The following is a 14,120-nucleotide window of genomic DNA, read 5'->3' as shown; positions in this document are numbered from 1 at the left end:
GGATCTCTTACTACCTGCAGGATAAAATATAAAATTCTTTGTTTGGCCTTCAAAGATCTTTCTAACTTGGCCTTTCCAGTCTCCTTATACCTCACTTCCCTCCACATACTCTTGTGATCCAGCGACACTGGCCTCATGGCTGGGTCTTGAACGCCACACTCCATCTCCCAACTCTGGGAACTTTCACTGGCTGTCCCCCATGCCTGGAGCTCTTTCCATCCTCATCTCTACCTCTTGGCTTCTTTCAAATCTCAGCTAAAGTCTCACTTTCTCCAAGAAGCCTGTCTCACTCCTAAGTCCCTGAGACTATCCCCAATTTAAACCGTACGCATCTTGTTTGTATATAGTTCTTTGTACATATGTTGTTTCCCCTAGTAGACCGTGAGCCCCTTGAGAGGCTTTATACCCACTGCTTAGCCAGCACCTGGCACATAGTATTGCACAATAAATGCTTGCTGACTTGACTGAACTTTACATTGAAGTCAGCCAGTGCTAGAGTGTACATTGACTTAATTGGAGGACCTGAATTGGTTCTTTGTAGAATTTCTCCACCTCCTCATCTTCTGCAACTGATGTTAGCACCTCAGCTACAATTACATTATTATTCATGATGATCTTTTTATTAATTCTAACCAGGGTCACTGTAATACAAAATGACCAAATATCCCATGAAATTATTTTTTGTTGCCTTTAGACATACCATAAAACTGATTCCTTCAGCTCTTTTATTTGATCCTCAAAGAGCCTGTAAGCTATTCTGTGCAACTTCCTTTTGACTTTCGGTTTTATTTATAGTGAGAATGAGAAGATTAATACAATTCAGTTTTTCCAGGAGCACATTCACTCACCGGTCACTGGACATGTGTCTCACAATCATGGAATCAGTTAAATTAATGCTTACAGAGAGTCTAAAAACGATGATGCTGAACACCCTCTTTCTTGCTCCTTTTTTGCTACTCCACCACTGCTGCTGCAGAAATAGTAGGAGACCATAGAAGCCTGAGAACCACTTTGTATTTTCCTTTGCTTCATCAACTGCAGTAGGCAAAGAATTCATCAGTGACAAGTCTCTCTTGACTTAGCTAAACTGGTTTCTTACACTGTTCCCCCTTCCCCCCCCCCCCCCCCCCCCGACAAATACAAGGAATATGCTTAAAAGCATGTATGATCAGGAAAAGAGAGGGTTCGGGTGTGAGGGACAGCTCCAATGCTGCACTGGTAATAAGGAAATATTAAGAGAATCAGATGAACTCCTCCACTGCATTGGGTCAACCCCACAGAGGATTTATGAACAACATTCACACAAGACTAGGAGTGGATAGGCTGTGATCAGTACCAAAGGAGAATGTAAGAGATGGTATATGGTTGTGTGTGTTATTTTTGTATGATAAAATAAAAGAAAAATGTAAAGAAAAGTACCACAGAGGGAAAATATTTGTGACAAACCTAACTGATCAAGTTTGCTATCCAAAACACATGTAGCACTGGTACAATTACATAAGGTCAGTACTTAGATTCCACTGGTCAAGCAAAGGAAATGAGCCAACAATTTACATAGGAATAAATGTCCTTAGAAAAATGTTCAGCCTCATTAACGTTTAAAGAAACGCAAATTATCACAACAATATGGCACTGTAATTAAGATGGCAAAAACAAATCAAAACCCAAAGTTGGCAGGATTCATGGAAATGGATACTCTTATTCATTGTTGGTACCACAGCAAATTTGTTTAGTCTTCCTGGAGAACCATTTGGCAATATGTAATGAGTTTTCTGCTTATTCTCTTTAACTGGGTAAATTAAATTTGGGGCAAATAACCCAAAAGAAGCAAAAATGAATTTGTTCAAATGTTCATATCTAATTTCTAAAATTAGATTTCTAATTTTCTAATTAAATTCCTAAAAATTTCTAAATTCTATTTCTAAAAAATTTAGGAACTCAAGTGCCCAACATTAGAAGAATGGCCAAGCAAACAACAGTATAAACAAAATATAATACTATATATGAAGTATGTGAACTATGCTTATACATCAATAAATGTATATGAAAGTATTAAGTGAATAATACACATATAAAATGATCATAACTTCATAAGATGCATATATATGCATATTATGTAAAATCATAAGAGAATTTGGAATGTCAAGAGATTAATTTCATTATATTCTTTTTTTTGCTTCATCACAATTTTTAAAAATAATGAATAATAATAATGAGTGAGAAATAAAATCTCTTTTCATGTCACTGATTTTCCCTGGGTTCTGTTAATCTACTTTAGCTTTTAGTTTAGTTTTTTTCTTAAACAAGGGTTAGACTATATAATTTTTAAGGTTTCTTCCTGTTCTAACAGTCTATAATTCTATGATATTTATTTTAAGGATGAGGAAATAAAGGCCCAAAGAGGTTAGCCAACTTATCCAAGGTCAAAAACAGAGTGACCCAAGTCTCCTGACTCCTGATATAGTGATCTTTTCACTGTATCAACGAAGAAAATTAGGTGAGAACCCCTAGTGCCTCTGCTAACTTCCTACCTAGGTTTCACTTGGCTGAGATCCTTGTATTTCTTCATGTATTTCAAAAAGCAAATGGTATTGTGGGACTCACAACAGGACTGGAGTCCCAACAACAACCCAGGACAAATTGGAAAGGGGTCACTGGCTGTACCCTGAATGAATGCTTACCCAGTCTGTGGCAGGGATGACACAAGGTATGTCAGTCTGAGAGAGGAACAGAGGCCGCGGAGAAAGAACCTGTAGATCAGGGAGAAAGGATTCAAGTTGAAATGCTACAGGCTACGGTTTTTACTGATATTAAATCAACCCTAAAGAAAGCTGTGGCACGTGCAAGAGGCTTTCCATGGCATAGATACAGGCCCAGGTGCAGTCCCCTAAAAGCCAGACTCATTGCAAAAGACACCAAGACAGAATTTCAACATAAGACACTGGATATGAAAACAGCCTATTAGCTCACCAGGAGCATACCGCTGTGGGACCTGGTGAGGGGCAGCAACTAACAGTTGCAAGTGATGCAACTCTATCTGCCAGTTTAATGAACCAAATACCAGGAGGCATTAATCTGTGAGCCCATGAACACACAACAAAGCTCCTAGAATACAGTCTCTTTCCCTGATCATAAACAATGTGGCCAGAAACATATCTACGCCATTCAGAGAGACTAGAATGGAACATAAATACAGAAGAGACAAAACACTGATAATGCTGTGCCTCCCAAAAGCAACAGACTCCCCAGCAATGTACCCTGAACAAAAAGGACATTTAACCTACTTCTTTTCCCCAAGATTTCATACTACAGAGGTTTAGAGCTTGTTTGAGGACAAGAAATTAACAGGAAAGAATATCTAATAAAGCGGAAGAAAGGAAAGACTAACTGGGGCAGCACGTGCAAACAAGGACCTCTCCTGCTAACTGACAGAACTGCCCATCATGAACTGATGATGCTTCCTCAAAGTTAAGGTGGGCCTTGGACATCAAGTAAAGTCTAACTGTCAGGGTGACTCAGGTCCAAGTCCAACGAGCATCCCTTCCCCCAGAATGCAGGGATACTGAGGACAAATGGAAGGGCAGAACTCTCAACCGGCTACTTTGAGTCCGGGTGGCACCATTTCAAAAAGCTTCCTCTGCTAGTCTTAGTATTTCTCAGGAGACAAACAAGTGGGAGCCACTTCCCTCCTCCCACTCTGCAGGGAGCAGCGCAAGGTTAGACATTCTCTTAACGAACACTTTTGGCTGAGAGTAGGAAATAGATTCAGAGACACTTAATTCGACCAGATTTTACTGGAGACAAGTGCTGATGTGCAGAGAAGTCTAGGACCAGGTCCCTGCCCTAAAGCTTACAGTCTGGTTGGGCAAACTGAATAAGATGTACAAAAAAGAGCACACTGACAATAAAATTGGTACAGTGGAAAGAGAATCAGTTTTGGTATTAAAAGACCTGGGTTTTAAGCTCTGGATCATCACTTGCTAGCCTGTGTTAATCTTGAGACTTAGGGCTAAAAAGGACCTTAACTATGCTCTAGTCTATGAGCCTGGAGTCCAGAGGTAGAAGCTATCTTGCCTAAGTCCCACAGGGAACAAGTGACAGTGGGCCCTTGATTAAGTCTCTTAATTTCTTGGGGTGACACACATAACACATTAAAACTCCTATTCTTAGTCAATTCATCTTTACAAAGAGAATATTTACACTATCTGCCTCACAGGGTTGTGAGATAATTCAATGAAATAATAATGTTTATAAAGGACTAAGCAACTTTAGAGCTCTGTATAAATACGAGCCCTCATTATTATTATTATTTACAACCGTAATACTTATATTATTTAGGGCCAAGTAAGCAGTCCGGTTAGGGCAGCTAGGTGGTGCAGTGGATAGAGTGATGGGTCTGTAGTCAAACAAACAAACAAAAAAAGAAAAATTTCCTACATAAATCTTTTTCTGTTCTTCTTTGTACATGAAAATGTTCATTTATTGGTGTTTGTCAAGTTCAGCACAAAAAAAAAGAAAAAGAAAAATTACCTTTTAAAAATAGTAAGAACACTGCACTTATGGAGGTAAAAGCCCCAGTTCTATAGGATTACTAGTATGTATAGCTCTGTGACCGTGAGCAAATAATCCTCACAGGGATAATAATCATGACTGTGTATCTCAGAGGCTTTCATTACAGTGAAGAAAGGACTTTGTGAACATTCCATTACTCCAGCTGTCACTGATCTCCCCCTCCTTAGATCTCCTAAAGCATTTAGTCTGTACTACAAAATTTAGCAATTGTTCTGCAATGTTCAGACTTGTGAAAGTTGGCTGGGGCACTGAGGAGTTAAGTGACTTGCCCAAGATGTCACAACCAGTCTATATGGCTATTTTTCTCAACTAAGTTATAAGAATCTTGAATATAGTCATCCACAACATGTAGTAGAGAACTGATCACACATGATAAATGCTCAATAAATTATAAGGGATAGTTTGATGTCACCTAATCCTACCTGGTTTCCCTTAAAGGAGGTACACAGAGTCATTCTGTTTTCTTGCAAAAACCAAATAGCCTTCTTTTAAGAGAATCTCAAACTGAAAACAGCTACAAAACCCACGGAATTCAGGAGAAAAGGGGAGAAATGCCCTAGCGCCCTTTGCTCTTGATCTAAGGGCTACGTGCTCCTCTTTTTTTGGCTAATGAAATCTCAGCGGGTTGAATATTGTTTACTCCTACCCTTTACCCAACTGGAAGTGTTGGGAACCCATAAACAATACCCAGAAGGAAGCCATTGAAACCCAAAGTTCCGAGCATAGTTCCTTTAAAGGTAGACCTTTTCTTGGCTAAGGCTCCCACTCAGCCTGTTAACATTGTCAACTACCAAAGTAGTTTTGCCTTTTGGGAAAATTTGGCCTTATTCTCAAATTAAAGGCTCTTGTTTGCCTATTGGGAGCTAAAATCAGCTTGTGCTGGGCTTTCTGGAACTAAGGGAGGCCAGATTTCTGAACATAAAGAAGGAGCATGTGATTCTTGGGGCCAGAAGTCACTTGAATGTGGCACTTCTACTAACACTGTAGGCTGGGTTTCTACAGGTTTCTGGTATTCTTGGTGGAGGCAACTGGGGGCCAGGGGTAGGGTGGGTGGGAGAGGTTCCTCTTTCTCTGACACTGAGAGGCTCTGTGACTTTCTCGGGGTCACACAGGCAGCATGCACAGCCAGGATAAGAACTCCGGTGCTCTTGTCATGGAGACTGGATCCCTAACCACCACATTGTCCTGTTTCTCTCCAATGCTTTTTCTTTTTTTGTTTGTTTGTTTGTTTTGTTTTTTGGTGAGGCAATTAGGGTTAAGTGACTTGCCCAGGGTCACACAGCTAGTAAGCAACAAGTGTCTGGTCTGAGACTGGATTTGAACTCAGGTCCTCCTGACTCCAAGGTTGGTGCTTTATCCACTGTGCCACTTAGCTGCCCCATATTCTTTTTTTGTTTGTTTGTTTTTCCAATGCTTTTTCTACAATACCAAGTTGCCATCCAACCCATGAAGACACTAGATCTCCCCGGGGCAGCTAGGTGGTACAGTGGATAGAGCACTGGCCCAGGAGTCAACAGGACCTGAGTTCAAATCCAGCCTCACACCAAACACTTGACACTTACTAGCTGTGTGACCCTGGGCAAGTCACTTAACCCCAATTGCCTAAAAAAAAAAAAAAGACATTAGATCTCCTCCCAATCTATTCAAGAGAATTCCAACTCCCTAGCCAAATGCTTCCTCCTGACAAAAGATCTAAGCTTACTAAAGCCTCTGAGCTCTTCCAAAGAAAAAGGTGCTTGGAGAACTAACATTATTCAGGGCCTTACATAACTTTTCTTTCTCAAAGAGAAAAAAATCCCTACACATCTAGTCTAATCATAGTAACATTTGAAAGGAACCTGTCATAGTGACAGGATGTGACAAATCATGAGGTAGCACGTCAAACCTCTACTGGGATGTGGTAATGGCAATTCTTAAAAACCAAGTGTGTATGTGGCCCCAAGGCCCATGTCAAGTACAGAACACACTGAACCAAAAAGACTCCTTCTCACGTGTGTCCATTTGGTTAAGCAGATAGAAATCCCACGGCAGAAAGAATGAAAACAGGAAATGAAAGTGAAAGGGTGTGTGGGTGTATACATACACATATATGCATACACACACGTCTGACAGCTCTTTCTGCCCCCAAGACACAGAGAAACACACAGACATACACAGTCATACACCCACAAAACCTTGCCAAACCTTGGCCTTGAAATCTAACCCTAACTACAAGGTACACCTAAGTTTAAAAGAAAAATTGAAAGTCTCTCCAGACCACCCAAATCTCAGTGAGTTCCCAGAAAATTAAGTTTAAAAATAAGTACCACTCAGGCCTTTTTGAAAGGAAAGGAAGCTGAATTGTGAAATCCAACAGCAGGTGTCACAACTCCCAAAAGATAAAGTCCCTGACCTGGGGAGAGGGGCAAGAGCTCACTCCAGGTCTTTACCTTTTTATTGGGCAGCAATTCTTTTCTCTGGGCTCCTGGCACCTCTGCCAAGATGGGAAGATTTGAAAAGCAAGCATAATGAAGGTACCATAAGTTCTCCCATAGAGGGGTTTACAAAAATGAGTCAGTAATTCAGACTCAGACTTTTAGAGCTGGAAAGGAAGAACTGAAGTTCACAGAGGTTCCTATAAGCTAATCTTTGTTTCTAATTTTTAAAAATGAGCAATCTTTAGAATAAAGAATTCTGAGGGAATGAAAAGTTCCACTCAGAGAAGGAAATAACTTTCTTCAGAATATTTTACTAGCATGAAGTATCTTAAACCTGCTCCCCCCCCCCCAATACACACACACACACACACACACACACACACACACACACACTCTCTCTCTCTCTCTCTCTCTCTCTCTCTCTCTCTCTCTCTCTCTAAGGTGATAATGGAAGCAGAGAAAACTTCATGAGATTGCCAAGGGCACAAGAAGCAGGCCATGGGGTCAGGACTCCCAGGTATACTGGCTCACCTTGACTTAGGTTACCCACTAAGAAAGAAGGCTTAAAAAAGATGCAGTGTCAGACAGAGACAACCACCCTACAAAAGAGTACACACCAAAGGATAATGGGAGGTCTTTTTTAAGGCAACCAGGTTATCCAAGTTTTCAAATCCATCTCCGTAAGAGCACTACAAGTTTGACAGAAGCACAGAACTGAGAATGTACAACTGATGTGGCTACTTAGAAATCCTCTGGGATTTTATGTTGAATATCCAAGTCTGTAAAAGGTACAAGAGACTTAAGATTATCTCTGAAAAGGAAAATCAATAACTTCTTAGGAAGAATTTCTAGAAAATGGTGAAAGAGCCTTCACCCACTCCACAAATTACATTTTTAGAAAAATGGATTTACTATCAAATCTAAGCAACCAAACAAAATACAGCAATAAAAACTTAACAACAGATTCCACTTCTAGAGTATATCAGAGTTTTTACTAAGTGATTTGCCTTACAATAATCCTGTGGAGTGCATGCAATTTTGTTACTACTGATTTACATAAGAAGAAAATGAGGTTCAGAGAGATTAAGTGACTTGCCAATCATACAGTTAATAAGTGTTGAAGACCTATGTGACTCAGATGAGTCAGACTGAGTCAGACGCTTCCTGGAATCTACCTGAAACCATTTAGTGACAGAAGGAATCACTCATGAGGGCTTGGCCACCAGGCACCTATCTGGAGTGGTCTGAATGTAGTTTTGCTTTGAGTTAAGAAGGTGACTTCTCAAAGTCCCTCTCAGCTCTGGGACACTAGGAATAATTTAACATAGTGTCTGCTGAACCACATATGTTACAAAGATCACTAAGGACAGGCGACTGCTTGAGAGGAAAACTCCATGTAGACTTGTAATAGCTAAAACTGACAGTAAGGGAGGCCAGCTAACACAAAAGCATTTAGCAACATCCTAGTGGATCTTGACCTCCTCCTTAACAGCAATGTTGGGATATCCTGATATCTTGAGAAAGTAACAAGAGAAGATGCCTTAAATATGGTTTCATTTACTAGCTGTGTGACCCCAAACAAGTCACTTAACCCTGACTGCCCCCCCTCCCACACACAAGCAAAAACAATAACAAAATAAATATGGTTTCATCTTTGGGAGAACCTACAGGAAAAGTTCCGGCAAAGGTAAGATGTAAGTGGATGGGATTGACCTTGAGCATCATCTCAAATTGCAGTTTGGATCCAGGGTCCTTAAAAGGAGCTTTGACTTCGTGAGGAATATTCAGAATAAAATTATGAACTTGCTCATAAATTTGCTCAGACTGCTGCTACTCATGCCACAGCAAAAGTCATTCACAGAGGCAGTTGAAATGGATCTCCAAGGCTGCTTCCTACTTAAATCTAAGTACCTCCAACCAAATGAGGTGATTGGCACTGAGGTCTCCGAGAGACATAACCCCCCCAAATAAGCACTGTGCCTTGCATTTAGAAGACCACATGCTTTTCTCCAACAACTTCAAAATGCCTTTTGAGTTTCTGTAATCCTCTCCCTTATTGAACAAGGGCTCAATGGCAGCAGTGCTCTTGTCCTTAATATAAAGGACAGACTTTATCAACCCTTTCTCTATGACAGGGAAGAGCACGCAATGACAGCATGTTTCATCAACACATTACTGGCTCAAGAGGTGAAAACATTCCATGAGTAAGAAGCCATGGGCAGCTAGGTGGTGCAGTGTATAGAGCACCAGCTCTGGATTCAGGAGGACCTGAGTTCAAATCCGGCCTCAGACACTTGACACTTAACACTTACTAGCTGTGTAACCCTGGGCAAGTCACTTAACCCCACTGCCTAGCAAACAAACAAAAAACGAAAAACGAAAAAAAGAAAAGAAAAGAAAAGTAAAAAGCCAGAAGTGAAATCAAGTCACTTTCACCCCCCAATAGCATTCCACCCACTTCCCAGTTTATAATGAGGGTCTGGGCCTCTACCCTTAAGACAGATTTCCTAGAGTCATTTTCTGGCTTGTTCAGGCCCCCATTTTATGTCCCTACTAGATCAGGTGATGGCCAGTCAGACTCCTAAGAAACAACAATCATCTCAAATGTAATTCTAGGGATTGTAGCTACGGTATGTGCCAGCTGAGGGATACAGTTTCATACAGGAACTTAATTATAGCTTAGGAGTGCCATAAGAGAAAGGAATAGTGCAGGCTTAACAGGGAAGGCAGCAAGCTGTCTGGCTTCACGGCACCAACTTGGGCCAGAAGTTTGATTCAGATTTGGGATGTGGAAGGAGTGAGCTTACTAATGCCTCTGTACTCAAAAGGCAACTTACTCAGTAAACTAGATCCTTAGGAAATCAAATGGCAATGCACTTCGTAATCCTATTCCTTCCACTTGCCAAACTAAGATTTATAAATAAGAACCATCAGTCTCACAGATTATACACAATGCAATATATCAGGATGAACTCTGCTGGTGCTACAGATGCAAAGCTCTGTGTTATGGGGTCAAGTAAACCTAGAAAGGAAATCAAAATCAATGCTTAAAACACATTTGAATCAGAAAATTTATTAAACACAACTGATAGAGATATGACATTTGGATGAGACATGCTTCCCACCCCTCACAGAGTTTAGAGCTTATAGGAAAGTAAGACAGAGGTGATTAATACAAAATAAGAGTATTTTGTGAGGTCAGAGGAGAAAGGTTGTTACTAACAAAGGCATCCAGGAAGGCTTCATGGAGGAACTGGTAAAATACAGATAAGAAGAAAAATACTTAATAACAGTACTTTTTGTAGTAGCAAAGAAACGGAAATAAAGTAAAGGCCCATCAAATGGCAAATGGTTAAACAAATTTTGGTACGCAAAACAGATATAACAGAATATCAGTGTACTATTAGGAACAATAAATATGAAGGATACAGAGAAAAAATGGAAGACTTATATGAGCCATTGCAAAGAGAAGTAAGCAGAACCAGGAAAACAAGACAGACAAGAATTACAACAATGTAAATGGAAGGAACAATAAAAAAAAAAAACAAAACTGAACATAGGGGTGAATAAGCTTGGCCTAGAAGAAGATTTACAGGAATGGAACTTCCTTTCTTCTTTTCGGAAGCATCAAACTTGGTAGATGTGGATGAGGGTCAGCATCCAAGCCACTGGCATGGGATATGTAGCCTCCTTTTCTTTCTCTGGGTCGGCACACGTGCCCAAACTGCCCTCACACCAGCAGGTCTGGATTTCCCAAAAATAGACCACTACCACAAAGCTACAGCTATAATTCTCTCAGGATTCTCTCAGGGTAACTCTGTTATAGGAGCAATACACTCCTACTTCTTGATCACTGTAGCTCATAAGTCTTCAGCAACGTATTCCTCATTTATATAAACCCAATCACCATGATGACAACATAAACTCAAATATAAAACATCCACTTAAAAATAAGATGGAATCAATAATAGTTAAACATTTTAAAAACAAACGTTTAAAAATACTGTTTTCATATGCACAGGCAATGGGGTATAGAAATCTATCCTGCCCTACGGGAAAACTGAAGAGGAAGGGGATAAGAGAAGGTGGGGAGAGATAGAAGGGAGGGCAGATTAGGGGAAGGAGTATTCAGAATTCATGCCATCTTGGAGTGGGGGGAGGGACGAGATGGGGAGAAAATGTGGAACTCAAAATCTTGTGGTGGTGAACGTTGAAAACTAAAAATAAATAATTTTTTTTAAAATTTAAAAAAAAATAGTTAAACATTAGTTACTAAAGATAAAGCAAATGCAGTAATAATCAAAATATCACAGCTCAAACATAAATCTAGGTCACAGACTTCTACAAATACACCGACAATGTCCTTGGGGAACAGTGGACACACACTTACAAAAACCAAGCAGGGAGGGACATGAGTTAGGAAAATTCATTTGCTTGGGGCAACTCATAACTCTGGAGTGTATGATCTTTATGTACTTGGTCCCTTGGTGACAATCTAATTCACACAAAATAGGTTCTCTATTAGCTGTTTCCCTCCTGGTCCTAACTCTCTAATTCGAGGCAAATCTGCTCCTCTTCTACTTTCAAACTGATGAAACAGCGACACATTATTTTAACTCACAACTACCCTAAAAGGGTGCTGAGAAAGCGTTAATGATATTCCAGTGACAAGCAATTCCCAGAAGCCAAAGATCTGCAAAGCCCTTCAGGCTGGCTCTCTGGGAAAGGCAGAGAAGCCCAGCCAATTCTTCACTCAACAGGATTCTGCATCAAATCAATCAACTTTCAGCCTGTACTCACAGATAGCAAAGCAACTGCAAGGCCTTTCTTTTCCTCCTCTGCTTTTCCCTCTCAATAGGGAGTGGAGACAGGAAGTAGTAAGGAGAGAACAGCCAGGAAGGGCCTTTGAGAGGCTGTCCCTCTCTCAAACTAGAGAGAACTTTGAAGGGCAACAGCTGAAACCACATCAGAGTTCCACTTCTGTCCAAACTGAAAGCTCCCAACCTTTTTTTCAGCTAGTCCACAAAGTAACGCTTCTCTTTCAATCACTAGGTTTCCCAGGTACCGCAGCCGAAATCTCCCTGTCCTCTGACTGCTCCTTCTAGCATTTTGTCACTAGGTTCTTCACTGCTCCTAATGGCTAACATAAGAATTTCCTAGTGGTCATCTTGCCCTTATGAGGTAAAACTCACAACACCCAGCTTTTAATCACTCGTGAAGCCAACAGTCCTTTTTTAATCTTCTCATAGTCTGGGAACAACTATTTGATGTGCCATCGTATGAGTTTCAACTTCTCAAGCTCTCATGCAAATGAGCTGAGGGAGCACAATGCTCAGCTCACCACAATCAATGCTTCAGGCATTCTTGGCTCCCAAACAGGTCCTCAAAGTTCTCTATTCAGTCCTCTTGTGTCTGTCCTTACATTTTAATAGAAAAACTATTTCTTCACATATGTATGGATTTTAAGTTTTTCATGCACGAAAGTTCTTTTTCTGTCCCTGTAGGCCACTAAAGTTGTTTTTAATATTTTTCTTTACACAATAGTTCACTTTCCGTCTTTTTCAACAGCAAACTGTTCACATATGAAAGTGTTAATACTTTACAATTGCAGTTAGATTTGTTGAACTGCTTTTTTTTTATTCTATCTTATTAAGGGTAGGTCTCTGAGCAGGGGAACAAGGACTGTATATACTGGGAAATGAAATAAAGATATCAACAACAATTTTTAAAAACATTTGGGTAGGCATTCACCTGATGATGATGATACAATACCATGCATCGAAGGAATTAAACTTTCTACCATAAAGTTCAGAGAAAAACATCAGACTAGAAAAGAGGCAAGTTCCTCATTCATCTCCAGGGCCCATTTTACTCTAGGAGGGAAGAGGAGCCACTACCTTAAAAAAAAAAACAACAAAAACAAATAGCGTAGTTCATATTCATACTTTCCCATTAACTGAAAGCCAAGTCTTTCAGGAATGAGACCTGAGATGAGATACCAAGGTTGATCACCTATGAGATATACCCAGCAGAGAAAGTCCTGCATCTTGTCAATTCATCCCTATAGGCGGAGCACCTCCCCTCCCCCCTCTCCCATTTCTACTTTCCCAGCCTCTTAGAGGGCTTGACACTAAGCCATGAATCTAGAACACAGTACAGAATCACCAAGTGTTGTCAAACAACTCAGCCCTTTGGTTCTACTCAACAAAGGAACTAATACTGGGGACTGCCAGGTAGAAGAAACCAAATTGATACTCATAAGATTGGAGGTCTAGAGTTGAAAGGGATCTCAGCTGTCATTCAGTCCAACCCTCTCATTTTATAGATGAGGAAACTGAGGCCTAGGAAGGTTAAATAACTTGCTCAAGGTCACAAAGCAGCAAATGTCAGAGGTAAGATTTGAACCTAGCTCCTCTTTTAATTTCTTGTATCATCCAAGCAGCACCCTAGTCAGGAAATGGAAACAGAAATAGAAAACACACTAAAAATAAACCAGAGATTGCAAGGTTCAAAGAAAGAAAGAAAATATAACAGAACCGTAGGTTTGATCAGAGAACAAATAATACTAATAGCATAGCTTGGAGTAAACATAGTGCCAGTGATGTTCCAGATGCCAGTTCAAGGTCACATGGCATTAGAACTGAACTCCAGAGCCACCACTCTTCCCTCTCTCTCTACTATACCATGCTGAATTCCTAATGATGAAGTAGAGAAAACCTCTTGGAGAGAAGAGCGAAAAGAATAGACAAAATAAGATGAACTACATCTTCAGAATTACCAAACATCACACCAGAAGACCTAACTCCCTCCAGTTGTTTTCATCACCATTTCCAATTCCTTACCTCCAATCCTAATCCTAATCCCTGTTCTTTAACATTCCCAGCTAGCTGTCCACCCTTCTCCGAAAAATAGCATTGTTTCAATCTGTACTGTCTTCTAGCTCTGGTTTCAGGGTCCTCTAACCCCTGCTGACTCTTTTCTCATTGCTCTCCAGGTTAGAGTCAATGTCCAATCTCTTAGGGACCCTAGGCCAGGAGTGGGGAACCTTCAGCCTTAAGGCCACTCATGGCCCTCTAGGTGCTCAAGTTTGGTCCTCTGACTGAATCCAAACTTCACAGAACAAATACCCTT

At 40.5% G+C, this 14,120-nt stretch overlaps 1 protein-coding gene across 9 annotated transcripts in view; it reads right to left on the bottom strand.

Annotated features, from left to right (window-relative positions):
- Nucleotides 1–14,120, bottom strand: part of PPARD (peroxisome proliferator activated receptor delta) — a 70,445-nt gene that overhangs the window by 36,727 nt on the left and 19,598 nt on the right. For 7 of the 9 annotated variants that reach the window (XM_027876297.1, XM_027876305.1, XM_027876307.1 and 4 more), the window contains one exon: nt 2,682–2,750. The exons of the other annotated variants lie outside the window; for them this stretch is intronic. The gene's annotated coding sequence lies outside the window, so the exon portion shown is untranslated. The remainder of the gene's footprint in view (nt 1–2,681; nt 2,751–14,120) is intronic. 9 annotated transcript variants of the gene reach the window in all.

The sequence above is a fragment of the Vombatus ursinus genome, unplaced genomic scaffold (assembly GCF_900497805.2).
Source record: "Vombatus ursinus unplaced genomic scaffold, bare-nosed wombat genome assembly UNPS02014811.1, whole genome shotgun sequence".
Taxonomy (NCBI): Eukaryota; Metazoa; Chordata; class Mammalia; order Diprotodontia; family Vombatidae; genus Vombatus; species Vombatus ursinus.
This window is presented reverse-complemented; position numbering and strand designations above follow the sequence as displayed.